General features: G+C 40.3%; 2 long non-coding RNA genes across 6 annotated transcripts in view; one reads left to right on the top strand and one right to left on the bottom strand.

Moving 5' to 3' along the window:
• The first annotated feature begins 913 nt into the window (after nucleotides 1-913).
• LOC108585458 overlaps nucleotides 914-10,995 on the top strand; it is a 43,568-nt gene continuing 33,486 nt past the window's right edge. For 4 of the 5 annotated variants that reach the window (XR_001901820.3, XR_001901814.3, XR_001901819.3 and 1 more), the window contains exon 1: nucleotides 9,519-10,035. This is a non-coding gene — a long non-coding RNA (uncharacterized LOC108585458). Of the gene's footprint in view, nucleotides 1,873-9,518; nucleotides 10,036-10,995 lie in introns of those variants that run through there. The other variant, XR_002521571.2, reaches the window with a different exon arrangement.
• On the bottom strand, nucleotides 4,266-9,408 carry LOC103883710. The gene is made up of 2 exons (XR_646044.4): nucleotides 9,320-9,408; nucleotides 4,266-4,386 (listed from the first exon to the last, which is right to left on the bottom strand). It is a non-coding gene; the product is annotated as an uncharacterized LOC103883710 (long non-coding RNA).

Below are 10,995 nucleotides of genomic sequence, written 5' to 3'. Positions count from 1 at the left end.
AAAATATCTCATGTACCCCATAAATATATATACTTACTATGTACTCACAACAATAAAAATCAAAAGATTTCCAGATATAAAATTCTATTGAACTGGAGCTTGCAACTGAAGGAAAGAATCATAATACACTTGGGAAAACAAGGTACCATGAAAAAGAACTAGCAAAAAACAACAAACAGCAGATATAGGCTGACAAACACTTTAAATGCTTGATTATTAATTATGAAACAAATTCAAGCATGTTAGATATGCTTAACACAGAAGAGATGCTATCAAATGGTTGAGCAAAAAATAAGAGACTATCGACAACAAACAACCAAATAGAACTTCTGCAAATAAAAATTAAAATTATTAAAAGTAAAAAAAGTCCTTTTTTTTTTTTTCTTTTAAGACAGGGTCTCATTCTGTTGCTCAGGTTGGAGTGCAGTGGCACAATCTTGGCTCACTGCAGGCTCGACCTCCTGGGCTCAAGCAATCTATTTACCTTAGCCTCCCGAGTAGCTGAGACTACAGGTGTGCACCACCATGCCTGACTAATTTTTGTATTTTTAGTACATATGGGATTTCACCATGTTTCCCAGGCTGGTCTCAAACTCCTGAGTTCAAGGAATCCACTTGCCCCAGCCTCCTAAAGTGCTGGGATTACAGGGGTGAGCCACCACACCTGGCCAAAAATACATTTTAAAGTGTTATATTATTATTTATTTTATTTTTGAGATGACATTTCACTCTTATTGCCCAGGCTGGAGTGTAGTGGTACAATCTTGGCTCACTGCAACCTCTACCTTCCTGGTTCAAGAGATTCTCCTGCCTCAGCCTCCCAAGTAGCTGGGATTACAGGTGCTTGCCACCATGCCTGGCTGATTTTGTATTTTTAGTAGAGACGGGTTTTCACCATGTTGACCAGGCTGGTCTCAAACTCTTGACCTCAAGTGATACTCCTGCCTTGAATTCCCAAAGTATTGGGACTGCAACTGTGAACCACCATGCCCAGCCTAAAGTGTTATGTTAATACACAAATGATATCTTTGACTTTGCCTCTTGGGTCGTAAAGCCTAAAATATTAATTATCTGGCCCTTTACAGAAAGCATCTGCCAACTCTGCTGCAGTTGCACCCCACAGAGGAGGCCCGTGGCCAGCCTGAGGTTGAAATGCAGTGGGGAGCCATGCAGGTCGACCACTGCAGAGCACGAGATCTGAGGGATTGAGTAAGAGAGGCCAGGGAAGCCTCAGTAGGACACAGTCTTGGGCCTGGTAACCGAAAGGAGGCCAGTTTTTTGTCCCTATTAAATATAGCCAGATGGACACCTCAAGTGACCCCAGAGGAGCCTTGGAACCCAGAGGCATTGCCTACTTAACCTTTATGTGTGGGGTATGGGAAATAAATCTTAGCTGCCCACAAGCCTTGAGAGTTTAACACATGTGTGACCTTCAGTGCGGAGGTCTGGGGCAGAAGGAAACTAGACCATGTATGTAATTATTAAGCAATTGTGGATGGCATTCTGCAAATGGAGAAAGGGGATTTTTTTTTTTTTTTTTACCTGAATTATATATCTCAGCTAAACATCTCCAGCTACCCTCTGATTGCCAAATGTGAAACAAAGCCAAGTGCTTCTTTGTGACCTTTGGCCATGTCAGTAGGGCCCGCAAACTCTGTTTCTGAGCACGAAGTGCTGACATGTTTGCCCTGGAAGGAGTGAAGGAGCGGGGCTCGCTGTCAGCAGCTTCAGTGATTGCCCCAGAGTGGTATGAGTCGCAGGAAACCAAGAGGGGAAGTGATTTGGGGAAAGGAAAGCAAGACGCTAACCAAGCCCAAGCGTTCTCTTTTGAAGATGGAAGACACGTCCGGTCTGTTCAAGGCCTCCCTGAGGGTATGTGCTCATCTCATCTCTCTCTTGTTCTTTAGAATGAATCAGCAAGATCTAGTTGTAGAACAAGGAGATGGACTGTGAGTAACTATTTCCTTAGGCTCTATTTCGTGCCAGGTGTTTCACGCATTTATCTATGATCTTCAAAGCAATTTCACAGCATAGATACCAGCCTCCCTATTTTGCAGATGGTGAAACTGAGGCCCAGATAGAAGTACTAAGAAATGTGTCCAAAGCCACAGAGTAAGTTAGCAATGATTTAGGCAGGGGTTACCCCAAAACCAAACTCTTTCCTCCCCACCAAGCAGATACAGCCGAGATATGTTGGTGGAAGCAACCCTGCCCCTCTAGCAAGTACAGGCAAGTCCTGACTTCGTATTTGCTCCCAAATGTCTCCAGTGACCTACCCTTGCTCTTCCTGTTTGACATGTTAGCTCTAGCTCCAGTATCACAAATGGATGAAATGACCAAAAAAAGAAAAAGTAGTTTAGTTTTGTTATCAGGAAGTTTCTATGGAAATAGTTACACACTGGGTGTGAAGAAGTGTAGAATGGCCTACTGAGGTTTTCTGCTGGATTAGCTGTACCAAGTAGTTAGGCTCAGGGAAGCCAAGAAAACATAACCCTGAATCATGAGGGGTTGATGCCCAGCACAGGATAGGAGGAAGTTTCTGGTGGAGTATAGACAATGAATCAACCTGCCAACTTCTAAGTAAGAAGGACTGGTTGGAGGCCAGTGTGCATAGGCAGATTTTATTCCTAGGCTTCTTTGTTTTCTTGAAAGCCAGGCCTAGTTTTCCTCTTGCATTGGAGGGAACAAAACGACCATGGGAATTCTAATGATGGGCAGAGGAAAGAGAGAAAAGCATTATGATGGTTAATATTATGTATCAACTTGACTGGGTAATGGGATGCCCAGATATTTAATTCCATGTTATTCTGGATGTGTGTCTGTGAGGGTGTTTCTGGATGAGGGTAACATTTGAATCAGTTGACTGAGGGAAGCAGATTGCCCTCACCAAGGTGGGTGGACTTCATCCCACCCATTGAAGGCTTGAATAGAACAAAAAGATGGAATAAGGAAAACTTTGCTCTCCTTGCCTGACTGTCTTTGAGCTGGGACATTGATCTTCTCCAGCCTTCAGCCTAGACATGGTTCTTGGACTAGGACTTGGACTGGAACTTCTCCCACCAACTCTACTGGTTCTCAAGCCTTTAGACTTGAGCCAAAACAATACCATTGACTCTCCTGGGTTTACAACTTGTTGACTGTAGATTGTGGGAGTTTTCAGTCTCCATAACCATATGAACCAATGACTTTAGTATAACTCTTCATATACATGTACCTCCTGTCAGTTCTGTGTCTCTGGAGAACCCTGACTAATAGAAGTATTTTCTTCTCTTTACTACATTCTCTTTACTTTGATACCTCCATATGAAAGTTGTGAATAGCGACAGCTCTGGAAGAGACTGGAAAGAGAGAAAAGAATAACTCTTCGGCTCCATAAATAATTTAAATGCTGGAAATTTAATGATGAGTGAGCTGGAAGTAATGGTCATAGGGCTGGCTTCATGGGAATGAAACCTATGCATTTACTTAGGCCCTGAACTCAGGGTGGTCCACAGTTAGTTTTATGTTCTGCTGTTGCAGTCTTGAAATTCATAATAAGTTTTGAATAAGAAGTATCACATTTTCATGTTGCACTGGTTTCTACAAATGATATAGCCAGTCTTAACGGACAGATGGTTGTGTCACTTGCAGAAATGTTGGTGACCGGGACGGGAAGTTACAACAATGACTATTGCCACATAAAGGTTCAGGTAGTGTTCCTCACTGCCTCCATTTCCCCTCCTTGCCATTAACTTACGAGCTAGGGACTCTGATTTCTGCTTTAAACAGTTACATGAAGAAAGGGGGAAAGTTCTGATTATACAAAGCTAAAGAAGCTACCCAATGACAAAATGTACACTGTAGTACCTTTCTGGGCCCTCAGGCTAAGTTTCATTACCCTTTGTAACATAAAACCTTCTCTCCAGCACTGACTAAGAAGTTAAGCTATATGGATAGTCTGACAAGGCCTCCATCTCCCCTACAGAGGGAATTTGAGCTCCCCAATGCAGAAGACGTGAGTCAAGTGCATTTTGCTGGAGGGAGTCATCATAGGATACTAGGGAGTAGGTTCTGAGGCTGCCCTGATGCCTGCCAGGCTGGGCATGGCCAAATTGTGCATGTCAGTACCAGATCTGGAGAAGCTTACAGCTCATGGACTTCCTTGGGGGAAATTTCAAGCTTATTGTGGTCAGTATTCTAGGTACATTTCAGTTTTATGTAACCTCATCTCCCATTCTCCAGGAACTCTAGCACTCTCCAAATGACAAAACTTCCTAACTTTGAAATCAGTTTTTTAGATGGTTTATGATAGCCAGTAGCTGGTAAAGTCTGGGAAATAACACCTTTCTGTGGTCTCCTTGTTGCCTTCATTTAGATGCCAACTCTGCTCCTGTGATTCCTTTTAGTCTGCAACATAAAGAGTTTCAGTCAATGGATTTTTCCTCTCTTCACTCGCAACCCACACATGTACACTCACGTACACTAGTGCACTGAGTATTCCTCCCTCTATCTTTTGAAAAGAGCCCCACTTTTCTTGAGGAAACTCTCCTTTCCCTGTTCCATGTGATCTCCTTAGAATCAATGATCCTTGTGGCTTTGTGTCATTCCAATAGTAGTGACCAGCAGGGCCTATGGATTAGTCCCGGTTACCAAGATTCCCAAAGCTGCTCCCTTCCCATCCTTCTGAGTGTTCAATACTATATTTTATTCTGTGAGTTATCCAGGACTTATTACGCAACTTCCTTTTTGCTTAAGTTTATCAAGGTCCATTTCTGTGGTTTGGGATCAAGAAACCTATTAACTTGGAATGAAACACCATTTTGGAGGGCCTTCTCTACCCTTATTTTTCTGAAAGTGATAACATCATAATCATGTGGCTTAGCAGTCAAGTCTTTCCTTAGGAAGGATGATATATCGTATGGGATATTAAAAACTTACTGCAGTTAGTACTAACCTTATTCTTTTTACTCTAGGAATTCAGGTTGTATAAGCAGCAAAATGTCTTAACTTGCTGTGTGATATTTTAGGTGATTGGTAAAATTAAGCCAACTAGTAGAACAGATGGAGCAGTTTCCAGACTGAGTACTCTTCAGAGGTTCGTGAAGCAAAAAGAGAGCACGCAGGCCCTCTGGTCACTGCCAGCTGCAGCAGAGTAGGTAGCAAGAATCACTAGTATTAGGGCTACCCAGATGGACAGGCAGCTCAGAGGAAGGCATGCTGGGGGTGCAAGGATGGGGAGAAGGGAAGTTCAAACTCAAATGGTATTCCTTTGAGGCTGACTTGGAGAAAATTCTGTTCTCTATCTTTATGAATAACTGGAGAAAAGTAAAAATGGCATTAACTAAATTTGATAATGGTACTAAATAAGGTAATATGCTTAGTAGTCAGGAAGACCAGAGAAAAATTAAAAATGATCTTAATAGTCTTATAGAAACAAGGTGGTATTACACAGGACCTGGGTTCTCCCCTTCAAAACTTAAAATTATTTTAAGAGAATTGATCACTCATTATTTAGAGAGGAAGGAAACTAGCACGTTATAACAGAAAGAGGAACTTTGGGATGACTGAGTAGGGTGGCTCATGCCTGTAATCTCAGCACTTTTGAGAGGCTAGGTGGGCGGATTGCTTGCACTCAGGAGTTCGAGACCAACCTGGATGACATGGTGAAATTTTGTTTCTACTAAAAAATAAAATAAAAATTAGCTGGGCATGGTGGCACATACCTGCAGTCCCAGCTACTCCGAAGGGTGACGTGGGAGGGTTGCTTGAGCTGGGAGATGGAGTTTGCAGTGAGCCAAGATTGTGCCACTGCACTCCAGCCTGGGCAACAGAGTAAGACCCTTTCTCAAAAAAAATCCAAAATTAAGGAAAAAAGAAGAAGGGACTTTGGAGCCAGATAGATTGCATTCAAGCCCAGCTCTGCTAATAATATGATGATGTCAGCCATTGGCATTGATTAGGAATATCTTTGGGTTGCAAGTCACAGAAACCCCAACCAGCAGTTGCTTTAGCCATAAATGAACATTTAATTGTCTCATCTAACACGAAGTCTGGAGCTAATTGGTACAAATTACGTGAAACACCTCAGTGATATCAGAGTACAAGCTTGGCATCTTTGCAATTTTCTTCATTCCCTCCTCTTAAACACAACATGGCATCAACCACTCTAGGCATTAGGTCCTCATATGACAGCTTCTAAAAGCAGGAAGGAAGAAAGGAGAGAGAAAGAGGCAATGCCAAAGAGGGTTTTCTCCACATATCTTTTATCAGGTAGAAGAAACTTTGCCAGAGTTTCCAGCAGATGTCTCTTTACTTCTCATTGGTTAGATCTCCAGGAGACTCACTGGCTAAAGAATATGGATTGCCATGATTAGCATTGATAATTCACAATTCACCCAGTGGGTTTGAGCACAATGCTGCTAATACAAAATCAGGGTTCTGTCAGCAAAGAAAGAATGGCTGTCAGGTATGGAACCAGCCATGACTGATGTTGCAAGTCCTTCAGTTTCTTGGCATCTTGGTGCATTTATGTGATCTTATATATCAAGCAGGATAGATTTATTATTAAAGATAATACATTTGAAGCACAATGTGGCACACCATGAAAGGTTTATTCTGAATGCTTGTCCTGTGCTGATCACCTTTTAGGCACAATTGCAGAAAACAAATGAAGAGGAAGAATTAACCAAGTCTCAGTTGAAATCTTATACATGAGTGTAAAAGTTAATGCAGATAAGCAGCATATAATTATTTATATTCATAAGCCACATATAATGAAGTGTGAATAAATATGTGAAAACAAAATACAGTTGACCCTCATTACTTGTGGATTCTGTATGTATTTGCAAATTTTTTACTCGCTAAAATTTATTTGTAACTCCAAAATCAGTATAGGTGGCTTTCATGGTCATTTGCAGACATGCACAGAGCAAGAAAACATTTGAGTCATCTGATAGATGTGTTCCCAGCTGGGGTCAAACAGGGTGATGCTCTGCCTTCTTGTTTCAGTTCTTACACTGTTAACAAGTTTCCTTTTTGTGGTCTATTTAAGGTAATGTTTTCAAATATTTGTGCTTTATATTGGTGATTTCACTGTTTAAAATGGTCTCAATGCATACTGCTGAAGTTCTGTTTGATTTCCTAAAGAACAGGAAGGCTGCAATGGAGGAAAGATATGCATTAGATTAGATAAGCCTTTTTTTTTTTTTTTTTTGAGATGGAGTTTCACCCTGTCACCCAGGCTGGAGTGCAGTGGAGCTATCTCGGCTCACTGCAAGCTCCACCTCCTGGGTTCACGAAATTCTCCTGCCTCAGCCTCCCTAGTAGTTGGGACTATAGGCGTCCGCCACCACGCCCGGCTAATTTTTTTTTTTTTTGTATTTTTAGTAGAGACGGGGTTTCACTGTGTTAGCCAGGATGATCTCAATCTCCTGACCTCATGATCTGCCCCCCTCGGCCTCCCCAAGTGCCGGGATTACAGACGTGAGCCAACTCGCCAGGCCAGATAAGCTTTATCCAGGCCTGAATTATAGTGCCATTGGTGATTGAGTTCAATGTTAATGAATCAGTATTATATTTTAAATATAGTGTTTTAAACAGAAAAACATAAAACAAGGTTATGCATTGATTGAGTGATGAAAATCTTGTGATCATAGGCTTGCAGGAACCTAATCCTGTATTTCCCCTAGGAGCAATGGTTCGGTATTCACTAATTCAATCTTCATGGCAACATTATAGACCATAACTACTATAAGTAATGAGCATTAATTCTATGTCTCTTAATACATAATATACATTATATAGACACGTCTAAGTATAGGTAGAAACTTCCTAATCAGAGGTAGAATTTCTGTAGACAAAATAGGGACATTTTTCCAACAACTGGGGGACAGGGGAATTAAACATATTAAATATTGACTTTGATAGCAAATCAGGGAAAACAATGATATGAGTGAAGGTTTCTATTCAAGGATGTTGACAGCAGTGTGGTACAGCATGTTGAAAAATGGAATACAGCCTGATTGTGCAACCCTAAAATATTGGCTTGATAAATTACTGTACTTCCAAATGATTATTATTCAGGCATTAAATGTGCTATGGAATAATATTTAATGATCTGTAAAATTTACAGTGTATATGAAGAGTATGTACAATATGATCTCAGTTTTCTATATTATGTGTGTGCAAAAAATAATAAAAGGACTGCCAGGAAATATGCAAAAAATATTAAAAGAGGTCATTTTGGGATGGTGAAATTTTGAATGACTTTTAGTTTCTTCCTTCTGCTTTTCTGTATATTCTAAAGTTTCTAGCTATGTTAATAAAAATAAAAACAGTAGATGACATTCAAGATTATTTTAAAAAGCAGTATTTCTGAAAACTTAGGTGATCACCTGTTGTCCTGGAACAGAGGGTGGGGTTGGATGAAAGTTAAAAAGGATGGAGAAGGCATCTTGGCCTGTACTGAGGTTCAGAGACTAAGTTGGAAGATTTAGCAACTTCATTTATGACTGGCCTCTGTTTATCTTCACCTGGTTGAGGGCAGATAGAAGCTGAGCAGGGAGAATTTTTATCTGCATCTAGAAGTGGTGGGAAGTTCTGCTTTTTATTATGGTAGGACAATGTTTAGATCCCATAGCGGGTTTGCTCCATCCTCTAGCTCACTCTATATTAGTACTTTGAAAATGGAGAGTAAAGAGGGTACCTGAGACTTTGGGTGAAGCAGAAGGTTAAAATGGATTCTCTGCTAAGAATAGCAACTAAAAGAAGTTTGCCGAGTCCTGCATATCATAAAATGGGATGATGGATTATCTAATTTACTGTTTTTTTCTGCTCAATTTGATGGGGACCAATAAGGCTAGGTCAAAGGGTAAACCATATGTATTTTAATCATTCTGAAAGAAATATGTGATTATAATGGAAATACAGAAGAATAGAAGAGTAAAAATACCTATAATTTTCTGGACCAGAGAAAACCTCCATCCATGGTTAAAAACCAAGGTAAAATTGTAATAGTTTTTGGCCAAGGGACCAAAAATAACCTTTGGTTAATTTAGTTTTATTCTTACCTTATTACACTACATTTCCGCATTATTTTTAACCCTTAAGATAGCGAGCATTTTTTCATGTTATGATAAACTGCTTGACATAAACCAAACGTTTTCCTTACTTCCTTCCTATTTGTAGCCATTTAGCTTATTTCCTACTCCCCCCACCCCTACCACCTTATAGTACAGGAAGTGGAAAGAAAACACCTTGGTGTGGAAACAGTTTTCCATCCAGCTGACAGCTCTCTGACCTTGGGCAACTCTATTCATTTCTATGATCTGAGCTTCCCTACCTGTAAAACGAGCTGGTTAAATTAGACAGGTTCTGAGGTCGCTTTCGGTTCTGAAATTCAATGACTCGAAGGCATGCATGATCTAGTGTTGACCCCTCTTCCACTTGTTATCTGATTCAGATCTGGCACTCTTTTTATTAATCCACCTATTTTTTTCTATCCTCTTCTTAACCTAGACCAGTTCATGCCCATAGTTACCGACTGAGTAAACCACGTTTCCAGGTGCTATTGTGAGACACATGTCCCATTCCAAGCCCTTTCCCAGAAGCCTGTAAACAATGTATCCGGGCTTCCCAGGACACAATCCTCTCCCAGACCTTGGTAGTTGACTTGTTTTGATGACCTCTGCCTGGTGGAGACAAAAATGAAATATCGTACTCCATGGCTCACAAGATTAGTATGGTAACCACTTCATTAAATCCCAGCTACACCCTCCAAGTCCTTCCTGGCTTAGATGGAATAGATGGTGAAGCCAGAGCCAATAGCATGTGCTTTAAATCTCAAAATAGCAATGCCTAATGCATGTTTGATTCTGACCCAGAAGGAAAGTTTCTAGCAGTTCTCTGAAAGTTATAGACAAGGAATCAATAATAAAATCAATAGCAGAACCTGCCTTTGATGACTGGGACAGATGGACTAGGTGGGAGATATATTCTGGATACTTTGGAGAAAGGAAGAACAAGAAGATCAGCATGGGCTATTTCAAGCATTGGTTGGTAAGTTTCAAGGTGACAGTGTGATTGAATGGGGAAGTAGAAATGAGTGAGAGGCAACAGGCAGAGACAATTAATGAAGTCAGAGCTCCAAAGGGAGCTCTCAAGGAGATACAGGCAGAGATGAAGTTCAGACCTCTGTTAGGTATTGTAATGACCGAGGGCAGGCAACATTTGGGTAAAACTATTCTCCCAAAGGAAGGGAGTTGTGACTTACTTGAATAATGCGTGACTTGTCCAGACCCAGAACTCATTGTGGGGTGACACCCAAGGGAAAATCTGCAAAACAAAGGAAAACAAATATTTGGGCCCCAAACTCAAAATGAAAGAAATAGAAAGGAGCATACAAATATAACATTTGGCCAAGAACCAACAACATCTAAATTATGTAACAGACCGTAGTCACAATTCCTATAAGAGCTCTGAAGGAAATATGATAATAATAAACATTTATATAACACTTACTCTGTGCTAGATACTGCTATAAGTACTTTAAATTTATTAGCTTATTTGGTCCTCGTAACTGTTGTCATGTCAAGAGAAGTCTAGCATGGGTCATTCACTTGGGAATTGATGTCAATCTAAATGATGGCAGAGAAGAACGTGGTGGGCCAGGAAGCAAAATCCATGAATATGGAAAAATCACCAGGAAACTTGTCAGGGACAAAAGATAGAAAATATCTTTGACTAAATTGCTGGGTGATTACTCATTCATTTGTTCATTCAACATTTATGGAGATTTGCTATAGGATTTACCAGTGTTCAACTTTAAAAATAATGCCAAATTGTTTTAAATGGTGCTTATACTTACATTCCTACCAGCAATGTGTATACAAGATCTCATTGCTACTTACCATTCCAACATGTAATCTTGGTAGATTTTTAAATTTTTGATATTTCAAATAATTTTATAATGAAAGATATCTAATTGTCCCTTCCTTTGTATTTATCTTATTATTCTTA

Source organism: Papio anubis, chromosome 6 (genome assembly GCF_008728515.1).
Source record: "Papio anubis isolate 15944 chromosome 6, Panubis1.0, whole genome shotgun sequence".
In the NCBI taxonomy this organism is placed as follows: Eukaryota; Metazoa; Chordata; class Mammalia; order Primates; family Cercopithecidae; genus Papio; species Papio anubis.
The sequence above is the reverse complement of the archived record's forward strand: the minus strand, read 5'-3'. Positions and strand labels throughout refer to the sequence as shown.